At 50.0% G+C, this 13,230-nt stretch overlaps 1 pseudogene; it reads left to right on the plus strand.

Annotated features, from left to right (window-relative positions):
• LOC120392960 overlaps window positions 1-13,230 on the plus strand; it is a 28,530-nt pseudogene that overhangs the window by 10,458 nt on the left and 4,842 nt on the right.

The raw sequence follows: 13,230 nt of genomic DNA on the forward strand, positions 1-13,230 counted from the left end.
TAGCCCAGAGCTTGGTCTAAGAGTGGGCGAACTGAGGAATTCCCCACCCCAGCACACGTAGAGGCAGGAGGCCTGACCCCTGAACGTGCTGTCAGAGAGACCAGCAAGGGGACAGAGGTGCAGCTAGTTCTGTAACCATGACATGAGGTTTAGGTCAGGTGTAGCGAACTCCTGGTCTCCATTCAAACACTGTTGCACACAAACCACCCCTGACTTGCAAAATGTTATCACCTCATCACTCTTGCCCTGAGGATTCCTTCTGGGACATTGCCTCCACTTACCCCTCACCAAGCCCTGGAGATCACTGGCATATCTGACACCAGACTGCTGACAATCCCCATCGCAAGGAGTCTGTGCCCTGCAACTGACACAACCTGCACAATTCAGCACTGAAATGAGGCATGATCGATCCCTCAAGGTACACCTGCTCCTCTCTGCATATCACAGTGACAGTTCTGCCAATGGGCTCCAAATAATCCCCTCCACTAGTCCTTACAGCTACACTGAGCACAGTGCATGCAGCTTTAGTGCATGCAGCCAATTCCTGGTAGTTATTACCATCTCCAAAGGGGCAGAGTTAAGATTGTTTGGGTTTTTACCTTCACTGTGGATTTCCTGGCTTTAGAGGTCTGAGTTTTGCTGAATGCAGCATTCTGGAAGGGTAGGAGATAATACAGACTTAAGGTTGCCTGGAGGTAACTAAGTTTTTTATCAGTGAATAGACATGAGGAGGGATTACAGGAAGGTGCCACTGTTTGTGTTGTGTTCCACAGATTTGAATTGCAGCATGTATCTGCCTGCACTGCAACTGCATTCCCTCTGTTCAGTGTAGCTGTACTGACCAGTGGAGAGATTAGTAGGAGCAGGGTCGCAGAGCTGTCACTGTGCTATGAAAGGGCAAGAGATAATATCACCAGGCAGCCTGAACTCTGTGCTAGCAAAGGTTTTGTCACTGAATTTTCTAGTTGTTTTTTGTTTTTAACAGAAAGGGAAATATTTGTTGTAGGAGTTAGTGGCCACTTAGGTGATTGTAGTTTTCACCTAGGTTTGCAGTTGCTACACGACTGTGCTTAGGTAATAACCAAAAGCATAGTATGGTGCTTTTCCATTAGTAGACCTGAAAGAGCTTCACATCATTATCCCCATTTTACAGATGGGAAACTGAGGCACAGAGCAGAGAAGTGAGTTGCCCAAGGTCACCCAGCAGGTCAGTGGCAGAGCAAGGAATAGTCTCAGTCCTGGGAACTCTCTGTTAAGCCATCAGTTGCTCTGTGGTTGCTCACTGCCCCTCCCCCCCGTATGTTCTGTGACAGTGCAGTGGGGATAATGGCCGTGCTTTGCAATGTTTGCAGTGGGTAGCTGGTAACAGGGCTGGTGAGAGAAATCTCATCCCAGGTCCCTGCCCCAACACCTGGACAGTTTTATTACCCAGCGGCTACTTTAAGCATGTGAGAGGAGACTGTTGTCTGTCTCCTTCTCCACCATCCCCCACAACATGTAGCTCCCCTCTGCCCTGCGTTTCTGGGGGCCCACATCACCGGCAGCAACTTACTGGTGGGCCACACACTCCCTCGGTTATGTAGCCTGAGCTGCTCACCCCAATTACCAGGCCAAGCTGGGCCCCCTGCCCCTGGTTCAGCCAGACTTCCCCAGGACCCCAGCCATGTTGCATGCCCACCCAATCCAACTCCCCCTCCCCCACACACTCTAGCAACCCCACACGGGGTGATGTGTATTTTAACTATTCATGTCCTGTGTTTCAGGCATTTACATTTTCATCACATTCAGCCCCCACCCCACTCCCCCTTGATCACAGATCATACAAGGGGGTTAGACACCCCAAGAGTGACAGGGTCTCCCAGATCCCAGAACATACGGTGGGAAAAAAAAGGAATTCAAATCCCTGCAAAAGGATAGGGCTCCCCCAGATCCCAGAATGGGAAAAGGGAGAATTTGGGTCTGACAGGACTCCCTGCCCCTAAACCCACAACTTTTACTGCCAACACTCACCATATCAAATACCTCCCACCCCCCTCCTTCCCCTTACCCGAGGAGGCCCCAACTCTTTTTTCCTATCACCCATTCCCATTTTCCCCCTCCCCATAATACCCATATGCAAAGAAGTAGTGCAAAACCCTATATGGACACTCTTAAATGGTTTGGAAATGGCTTATATTAATATAGCTTGAGTTGATTCCTTCTTGATTTAACAGTGTCCACACAGGGGTTCACACTGGTTTAAAAAAAAAACACTTTAACAAAACTGTAGCAAGTTTGTGCATAGAACAGCCCTGACATTAAGATTAATTCTATCAAATTGGAATCTGGCCAGATTAACCGACCAGCTGCACTTGTGGACTCACATTCAGTTCTCAGTTTAATAGGAAATGGCTTTTGATAACAGAGTAATAAAACGTTTGACTCATTACTGAGCACTGTAGGATTGTCACAAGTTCATTTATTTCTTCTGTAGGTTTGGGCTCTGCTCCTGCCATCTCTGTGGAGGGACATCGGGACAGAGGGATCCAGGTGGTGTGTCGATCAGCTGGATGGTACCCAGAGCCAAAGGCTCAGTGGAGAGATCTTCAGGGGCAGCTCTTACCATCAGCCTCTGAAAAAATATTCCCAGAGGCCAATGGCCTGTTTCAAACAGAGATTGCCATTGTTATAACTGAAGAGTCCAACCAGAAAGTGTCCTGCTGTGTCAGGAACCCCCGACTCAACCAGGAGAGAGAGTCAGCGATTTCCATAGCAGGTCAGTGCCCGTCTGTGCTGCACATGGATAGATTGAGACGCTGCAGACATGAGCAGAGAGTATTTATCATTGTGTCTTCTGTTTATTGGCCTGGACCTTCAATGTGCTGAGCACATCTTGTAAAGTTCTGAATAACCTCAGTTCACTTTGGATATGTCTACACTGCAATTCAGAACCTGCTGGTCACCCAGGCCAGCTGGCTCAGGCTAAGGGCCTGTTAAATTGTGGTATAGATGTCTGAGCTTGGGCTGGACTCTGCTACATGCACTAACATTTCTATGCTGTGCTTTGATCTACCCCACTTTAAAATGGGAACAGATCAAAGTGCACCAGGGAACTTTTAATGCAGTGCAGCAGGGTGCACACAGCCAGTTAGAGTGCAGCAGGCCAGTGCACAGTGGATTTACACCCCAGCCTGCCGCGCACTAACTATGCCCTATAGACAAGCCACCGTAGAGCAAGGTGGGTGAGTTGTGCCTGCTGTCTTAGGGAGACACCTGCCTCTCTGTTCTGGGGTTCTTCTGTATTTAGATTCTGGATTCTAAGAAATAAAGTCATGATACACTGCAGCCTTCCAGCAGGAGTATTTATGCTTGTATCTCAGTTTGTGTGTGTGTGTGTGTGCGCACGCATACGCGCACACGCTGTGAACATCACAATTCTCTGTGGGGTGGGAGAGGGAATTCTCCTCTGTTCTCAGGGAGAGTTGTGGGTGTTAAATATTTATGAAAAACTGGGTAATAAAGTCATTTTTCCTGACTAGCACAAGAGAGCCCTGAATATGGCCTGAGTATTGCTACTTAGATTACATCTGAAAATACCAGCAATAAAAGTTCAGGCCCAAAATATGCAGAAACAAAATCTTACTTAAGAGCACCTTAATTTTTAGAAAAAAAAGGTTGTGATTTTGTGTGTTAAAAGAACAGGAGTACTTGTGGCACCTTAGAGACTAACAAATTTATTTTAGCATGAGCTGTAGCTCACGAAAGCTCATGCTGAAATAAATTTGTTAGTCTCTAAGGTGCCACAAGTACTCCTGTTCTTTTTGCAGATACAGACTAACACGGCTGCTACTCTGAAACCTGATTTTATGTGTTGTTATCTACCAAATAACTTGGTTACTATCGAATGAATATTTCATCACTATAATAGTAAGAATGTTGTATTTGTAAAGCACTATTTGTCTGAGGTGTTATAGTGCTGCACTGCTGGTTAGTCTATGCTATGCCCAGTATTACCTGACTGTTCACAGCACACACGGAGAGTTAGAAACAAAACATAAATACTGTTCCTGAAAGGCTGCAATGTCACACTGCTTTATTTCTAAGAACCCAGAACTCTAACATGCAACAGCCAAATACAGAGAGAGACAAAGCAGGCTGCTCCCTAAGGCAGAGAGGCAGAACCAAACCCACCCTGCTCTAGGCTGGCTCTTTGCAGACTGACTGCAGAGGACCCAGATGCACGCTCCCTACAGAGCCCCCTAGCCTGCAAGCAGGACCAGGAATCTCCTCAGGATTTCAAGTGTCAACTTGTAGTTTTTACATGGTTTTCAATATATCACACTAATCACTTAGCAAGAACCCTCTAGACAGCCATTGCTCCAAGGCCCAGGGAAGAGGACACTGGGGGAATTTTTACTCTGAATCTCCAGGCTCAGTTTTGTTTTTATTAAAATCCTGCATTAACATATTTTGGGCCAGATTCTTTCACGTGGCTGAACCTCAGTGAGCACAGGGGTGTCAGGAAGCTCCTCACAACTCTCTGATTTCGAGATCCAGTCTGCACTGGCTTCAGCCTTGGGATCAGTTAGAGCAGCCTAGGGAATGCCTGAACTTACGTCAGTGGGAGATGGTTTAGCACAGGGGTCAGCAACCTTTCAGAAGTGGTGTGCCGAGTCTTCATTTATTCATTCTAATTTAAGGTTTCACATGCCAGTAATACATTTTAACGTTTTTAGAAGGTCTTTTTCTATAAATCTATAATATATAACTAAACTATTGTTGTATGTAAAATAAATAAGGTTTTAAAAAAGTTTAAGTTTCATTTAAAATTAATTTAAAATTCAGATACCCCCAGACTGGTGCCCAGGACCCGGGCAGTGTGAGTGCCACTAAAAATCAGCTCTGGTGCCATAGGTTGCCTATCCCTGGTGTAGCATAATGGAGCTGCACTCTCCCCTCTCCCCTCCCTCAACACACCCCCTGCCATTAATTAACCATGTTCAGTAACCAGGCAAAAGCTTGGGTTTTGATTGGCTTAATAATAAAGCACAAAGCAGCCACATCTCCCTGTGTATTACCCTGTGAGACTCTTAACTAGTCACAGCATCACCACTGTCACAGGGTCCTGCCTTCATTCTGTGCGTGTTTACTCCCAAGTCAATGGCACTTTCTCTTGCAGAGCTGTTTTTCCCGAGGGTCAATCCCTGGATGGTGGCTTTGGGTGTGATCCAGTCTCTCCTGGCTGTTCTCATTGGCCTGGCCAGTTACTGCTTCTGGAGGCAACACAGAGCGAAAGGTGAAGTAACAAAAGGGGGGAATTTGGTGAGAGAGAGAAACAAAACCAAAAGTAAAGATATAGGGATTAAGGGGCTTTGATTCTATGTTTGGAGGAGTTTCAGGCAATGGAGGCTGGGCTGAGGGTGAAGAGGAAGCTGAATAAATTATGATCATGTATGAACCAAGAAGTGTCAAGTGGTTTCACCCCTTCAGATCTCACTCAGGAATCCCAATCAAATGTGATTCTGAACTGTTCCCTGGGGATCAGCCTGGCTCAGTTTGAAACACCTTGTGAGGCTCAGGTTGCTGGGCTTGGAGTGCCGACATACGTAACTTGGCTGCTCACAGGAAAACCAGAATGCAAAGCCGGGCAGGGGAACTTATGGCCCAATTCTGCCCTTCAGTCTGTGCATGAACCCCCCATCTCCCCATGCAGGTGAGTAGGAGCTGTGGATGGGCAGAGTAGTGGCTGTGCAAATGGAAAGGTTAGCAGTTACCTTATCTACACTAAGGGTATGTCTACACTGCCCACGTTACAGCACGGCCGCGGTAGATGTGCAGTTGAACGAGCATCTGATGGCGTGGCTGATGTAATTAGGTCCTATGATGGTGTCCCTTGACTAGATATGTGGACAGAGTTGGCAATGGGCTTTGTTGCAAGGATAGGTTCCTGGGTTAGCGTTTTTGTTGTGTGGTGTGTAGTTGCTGGTGAGTATTTGCTTCAGGTTGGGGGGCTGTCTATAAGCGAGGATTGGTCTGTCTCCCAAGGTCTGCGAGAGTGAGGGATCATGCTTCAGGATAGGTTGTAGATCCTTGATGATGCACTGGAGAGGTTTTAGTTGGGGGCTATAGGTGACGGCTAGTGGCGTTCTGTTACTTTCTTTGTTGGGCCTGTCCTGTAGTAGGTGACTTCTGGGTACCCTTCTGGCTCTGTCAACCTGTTTCTTCATTTCACCAGGTGGGTATTGTAGTTGTAAGAACGTTTGATAGAGATCCTGTAGGTGTGTGTCTCTGTCTGAGGGATTGGAGCAAATGTGGTTGTATCTTAGAGCTTGGCTGTAGACAATGGATCATGTGGTTTGTCCTGGATGGGAGCTGGAGGCATGTAGGTAAGTATAGCAGTCAGTAGGTTTCCGGTATAGGGTGGTGTTTATGTGACCATCGCTTATTTGCACTGTAGTGTCCAGGAAGTGGATCTTTTGTGTGGACTGGTCAAGGCTGAGGTTGATTGTGGGGTGGAAATTGTTGAAATCCTGGTGGAATTCCTCAAGGGCCTCCTTCCCATGGGTCCAGATGACGAGGACGTCATCAAACTAGATGTCAGTAAACTAGAGATTGCCGGGCAGGGGAGACATTTGGAATGAAGCCAAAGGGAGGCTGGGACTCAATGTAAAGATCATCACAGCTGGGGATTCCCTCCCTCTGCACACCCCTAGGGGCTGGGGCAGGGGGCGGGGGGCACGATGGAGGAGTGATGTCAAGGTTCCCTGCAGCCCAGGTCGCTTTCCCTGCCTGGGCTGCGTAAGGGGAGGGCAGGAGAGCAACAGCTCCTGATGTCTCGCCTCTGTGAGTTTGCTCTGCTCCCCTGCCAGCCGGGAGCAGTTTCTGATATTACATAAACGAAGCCAGAAAAACTCGCTCTTCTTACGGAATGTGTGTGTTGCCATGGAGCTATACACCGGTGTAACAAAAGCGGTTTAAATGGCCATTTTACCTTGTACTAGTGTAACTTTCCCATGCAGACAAGCCCTGCGTTGCTGCGGGGGTTGATTTGGCATCCAGAGCACCCAAGATCAGGAGGATACAGGGCAGAGCTTAAAGTTGCCTGAGCCCTCACATGCTCCTGGGCTGCAGGGTCTGAGCACAAAATCTCACCCTGAGAGTTTAGGTCACGGAGCATAATTATGTGGCAAATCTTTAACAAGAGGGTAGCACATTTTGTTGATTACATAGGCCCAGTAGTAATCCTGGCTGGGCTCCTCCCCATCTCCATCCCCCTTCAACTGGGTCCCTCTTCTCCCTACTCTGTCCATAACGTTATCGAGCTTGGTGAAAAGCAGAAAACTGGAAAAATTAATTTCCACTAAAATCAGGCTTTTCTGATTGTTACCCAGATCAATAGAGTTCAGACCAGAGCAGGGATGAGAATGGCCTGGCTGGACTCCAGAGGTGAGGAGACCAGGTGGGTGTCTGACTGACACTGGGGCAAGAAGCGCAGCTGGGAAGGGGATGACTGGAGTGTAATGAGGGGCCTGCTGACCCTAACTCTAACCTCACCCACAGCTTAAACCCTAACCCTGAGGTCACTGCCTCATCCTATATCTTGAGGGATCAAATGGTGATTTTAGTGGAAATCCAGCTTTTACAGTTCTCCGGAGGTTTCTGCCCACTGAAGCCTAGAACATGCCCTGAAACGCTGGAGCTGATGGGACGTGGTTTTCAAAAGTTCTCCCATTACAGACGGACAGAAACGCCACCGAGTTCCGTGTGGGGGCCTCTCTTCACTCAGCCAGAAGGGAAAGGAGACACCATTTACTCAGTGTTTTAACTGCACTAGGCCTTGTGTCCCCAGTATAATGCTCGCAATGGGAATAGCTAGGCAGAGCCTCTGTGTGTGTGTTCTACTTTCTACCAGTAGAAAAATGACTCCTATGAGCTTGCAGTACTTTCAGTTAAATCTTCTACCTTGTAACACATCTCTCCTGCTATTCACTTGCATCGTGCAGAGAAAGGTGAGTCCCTTTGTTCATTGCAATGGGTAAGGGAGGGGGAATCTCAAACTTTACAAGTTCCATAGACCCCCCCAGTGCAGGTATTCAGAGCTCTCACTATGAACTGAGAGTCAGTTGGGTTTGTGTGGTATGGGAACTTGTTGAATAGCCTCCTTTTTCTTTTATCATATGCTTACTTGTTTCTCTTTGCTTTACTTTTAGAGAAACTTCAGGGTGAACTCAGTAAGTTGCCTTTTATTCCTAATATAAACCTTGCTACAAAATTGTATCGTATTCGGAGTGTCTGTGTTCAGGGGAGGTGTCATCTCTCTGTCTGTGTTTAGTTTCAGAGTGGAGAAGAGCCCTACTAAATGCAGGTAAATAAATTTGTGTTTTTGCTAATAGATAGTTATCATACAGAAATATATTTTCTCTTATCATAAACTTTGTTAGAGATTGTTTTCTATTCAGCAAGTCTGTGTTCAGGGCAGTTCTCATCTCTCTCTATTTGCTTGATTTCAGGTTGGGAAAAAGCCCGACAATATGCAGGTAACTGTGCTGTAAGCTCCGCTGAAATGAGATCTGTCAAAACCCCACCAGCCCCTGAGAGCTCTCTGCTCCTTTGCTTTGGAAAAATGCTGAGTAATGAGAGACTATTTCCCCTCCGCTTCACCTTCCCAATATGGTATCTGGGTCGTGCCTGATAGACATTATCTCACCTAACCTTAATAGGCATTAAACTGCTCAAATCTTCCCTCCCAACAGCAGGGTTTTCATGCTCATACAGGCCTTTAACCTGCAATTTCCTTCTACAATACTCTGAAGGGCTAAGAGCTATTCAGTGTCTCCATGGATTGGGCTGAGGCAGGCCCTGTCCCCAGTGCAGAGGCAGATGTTTTTATAACCAGACTGTGAAACTCATGGACACAAGTAAAACAAACTGTGCCCACATAGCAGCTTTCCTGTCTCTCAGCTGTGGCTGAGCTGTGTTTTACATTCACACCCAGCCTGCTGCCTGACCTCTGTGTGCACTGGTGCATGCTGGGGGAGACTGGGCAGCGCCAGCAGACATTAGCAAGCCCAGGGGACATGCACACACATAGCAGCACCAGTAGCCCAGGGGTCAATGAATTCTGGGGTATCCTACCACACAGAGCTGGGAGGGAGGGGGGCGCTCTGGCCACCATCTCCTCAGGGAAGCCAAGGACTGAACAGGCCACAGGGACGGTTCCTCCCCAGGGAGAGGTTCCAGCAGGTGTCAGGGCTGAGCCACGTTGGCAGGACAGTGGGGGGGCTCACATGGCTGTTGTGATGTCTTCGTATCCTCGATACACAGAGCTCCAGCAGCTGGGGTGTAAACCCGACTCGTACCCCCAGCACTGAACTCACTGACACTTCCCCAAGGCTCCTCTCCTCCTGGGGTTGGGGAGTGAGTAAGGGGCACTGGAAGATGGGGGCCAGTGGGCCATGGCCAATCACTTTTACCAATGGGAGGGCTGTTCCCTTCCACTTTTTACAGGCTGTAAAATGCGGGGGAGGCGGGGACGGAGAGGAGTGACCAGGGGGTCAGGGTATTGGAGTGAGGGCGGGGGCTCGGGTCGAGGAGAAGGAGCGGTGTGAGAGTGGGGGTTCAGGGAGAAGGGGTGGTGTGGAGGCAGGAGCTTGGGAAGAAGGGTCGACATGAGAGGGTGGGGTCCACGGTTTCAGCACCAGTGACCCCTCTACTTTGAGGGAGCTTCCATCACTCCGGGGGAGAGCACCATCCCGGATCCTGATCCACGGGCACATCTGTGTATTTGCCAGGTGCACAGAGCTCTCTGTGTGGAGACACTTTCACGCTCACCCAGGAACCTGTGCTGGGAGGCCCCACTGCCCAGGAGGCCGAGGGCTCTCGCTCCCCTGCCCTGGGGGTGAAGGGACGGGCCCTGGGGCTGCTGTTCCCCATGTCAGGAAGGGGGTAAAGGGGACGTGGACACAGACAATGTCCCGTCTTGCACTGTGAGGGGCAGACCTGGCTCCACCCTGGGCTTCAGAGCCTGAGCTCCAGCCTGAGCCTGAAATTCTATGTGGCTATTTTTAATACCAAAGAGGGAGCCCCGCCAGCCTGAGTCTGTCCACCCTGTTCCGAGACTCGCTGCTGCAGGCTGTGTAGAAGGACCCAAAGTATCTCCAGTGTCTGGGTGTGAAAGTTCCCAGCGTGTCTGACACAGGGCTGGTTAATGGGAGCGAGGGGGGTGGCTGGCACAGTCATTAGATGGAGACACCTGAGCCCCTGGGGCTCTGAAATGGTCTCTGTGACTGTTATCCGCTCTGGGAGATGCCCAGGTGCAGCTGCAGAGGGTCTTTGCCGCTAGCATCGTCCATGGGACAAATGGCTCTGGGCAGAGAGTTCAGGCTGGAGCCAAGTCTCCATTTTCAGCCTGATTTGTGGGGGTGAGATCAGTGGCCCAGGGGCTCCTGCCCCTCCCTTACCCTTCCCCCACCCCTGTGAGGGACCCTCGACCCAGCGTCTATTCTGACCCCGCACCAACATCCCTCCCGCTCGTCTCACTCCCTTTCTGCTCCCCAGGGCCCCTGCCCTCTACTCCCACTTTACCTCCCTGGCACATGCCCCTGCCCTCCACCCATCTCTGCCCCACTGGAACAGCCCATCCCTTCTCCCCCTGCCCTCCTGGCATCTGCCCCTCTCCCCCAAACATCCTCTGCACCCTGGAGCCCTCCCATCACTTCACACCCCCACTATGTCCTGGCGTCCACCTCTCCCCTTTCCCTCCTCTGTGTCACGTCTCCCACCCCTCCCCTCCCCTCACCTCACCCTCCTCTGCTGTCCTGACTTTCACCCTTCTTACTCCCCTCAGCCCTCCTGGCACCTGCCCCTCTCTCCACCCTCTCTGACCCCTGGTATCTGCCCCTTCCCTCACCCCCCTGTGCCCACCCCTCCTCTAGCCCCACTCTGACTCCCTGGCACCTGCCTCTCCCCAATCCCCTCTCCTAACACCTCCCTCTACCCACCTGCCCTGCCTCTCTGCTCACCCCTCTCTGCCCCCTGGTGCTTGTCCCTCTCCTCCTCTGCCCTCCCTGTGCCTGCCCTTCTGCTCAACCCTCTCAATCCCCTGGCACCTGCCCTTTCCCTTTACCAGCTGCGCCCTCCTGCTGCCTGCCCCTTCCCTCACCCTGCCCCCCCAACACCTGATACTCCCCTTGTCCCCTTCCTTCCTGGTGCCCATCCCCTCACCACCCTCTGCCCCACTGACCCTGCTCTCCTCTCCCCACATCACCCATCATACCCTTAGAACCCCGACCAGGGTTATTCTATCTACTACCCAAGATCCACAAACCCGGAAATCCTGGACGCCCCATCATCTCTGGCATTGGCACTCTCACTGAAGGACTGTCTGGATATGTGGACTCTCTACTCAGACCCTGTGTTACCAGCACTCCCAGCTATCTCCGTGACACCACTGATTTCCTGAGGAAACTACAATGCATTGGTGACCTTCCAGAAAACACCATCCTAGCCACCATGGATGTAGAGGCTCTCTACACAAACATCCCAGACACTGATGGAATACAAGCTGTCAGGAACAGTATCCCTGATGATGCCACAGCACAACTGGTTGCTGAGCTCTGTGCCTTTATCCTCAGACACAACTATTTCAAATTTAATGACAATATATATCTCCAGATCAGTGGCACCACTATGGGCACCCGCATGGCCCCACAATATGCCAATATTTTTATGGCCGATCTGGAACAACACTTCCTCAGCTCCCGTCCACTCACGCCCCTTCTCTACCTATGCTACATTGATGACATCTTCATCATCTGGACCCATGGGAAGGAGACTCTGGAAAATTCCACCATGATTTCAACAGCTTCCACCCTCCATCAACCTCAGCCTGGACCTATCTACACGGGAGGTCCACTTCCTAGACACCACGGTGCAAATAAGTGGTGGTCACATTAACACCACCCTATACCGAAAACCTACCGACCGCTATGCCTACCTTCATGCCTCCAGCTTCCATCCCGGGCACACCACAAGATCCATTGTCTACAGCCAAGCACTGAGGTACAACTGCATCTGCTCTAACCCCACAGACAGAGACCAACACCTAGAAAATCTCCACCAAGCATTCTCAAGACTACAGTACCCACACGAGGAAATAAGGAAACAGATCAACAGAGCCAGACGTGTACCCAGAAGCCTCCTAATGCAAGACAAACCCAAGAAAGAAACCAACAGGACTCCACTGGCCATCACATACAGTCCCCAGCTCAAACCCCTCCAACGCATCATCAGGGATCTACAACCCATCCTGGACAATGATCCCACACTTTCACAGGCCTTGGGTGGCAGGCCAGTCCTCGCCCACAGACAACCTGCCAACCTGAAGCATATTCTCACCAGCAACTGCACACCGCACCATAGTAACTCTAGCTCAGGAACCAACCCATGCAACAAACCTCGATGCCAACTCTGCCCACATATCTACACCAGCAACACCATCACAGGACCTAACCAGATCAGCCACACCATCACCGGTTCATTCACCTGCACGTCCACCAATGTAATATATGCCATCATATGCCAGCAATGCCCCTCTGCTATGTACATCGGCCAAACTGGACAGTCCCTAAGGAAAAGGATAAATGGACACAAATCAGACATTAGGAATGGCAATATACAAAAACCTGTAGGAGAACACTTCAACCTCCCTGGCCACACAATAGCAGATTTTAAGGTGGCCATCCTACAGCAAAAAAACTTTAGGACCAGACTTCAAAGAGAAACTGCTGAGCTCCAGTTCATCTGTAAATTTAACACCATCAGCTCAGGACTAAACAAAGACTGTGAATGGCTTGCCAATTACAGAACCAGTTTCTCCTCCCTTGGTTTTCACACCTCAGCTGCTGGAACAGGGCCTCATCCTCCCTGATTGATCTAACTTCGTTATCTCTAGCTTGCTTCTTGCTTGCTTATATATACACACCTGCCCCTGGAAATTTCCACTGCTTGCATCCGAAGAAGTGGGTATTCACCCACGAAAGCTCATGCTGCAAAACGTCTGTTAGTCTATAAGTGCCTCAGGATTCTTTGCTGCTTCCACATCACCCATGCCACCTTCTCTTTATCACTCCTGCCCTTCCTCCCCTCTGGCTCCGTGACACCTGCAGCCCTCACCGCCCCTCCAGTCCCCTGGTGCCAGCTCCTCCTCTGCCCCAAGTCCCAGCTCTACCCTTCCCCATCTGCCTCCCTGGT

This window comes from Mauremys reevesii, unplaced genomic scaffold, assembly GCF_016161935.1.
Source record: "Mauremys reevesii isolate NIE-2019 unplaced genomic scaffold, ASM1616193v1 Contig13, whole genome shotgun sequence".
NCBI classification, from domain to species: Eukaryota; Metazoa; Chordata; order Testudines; family Geoemydidae; genus Mauremys; species Mauremys reevesii.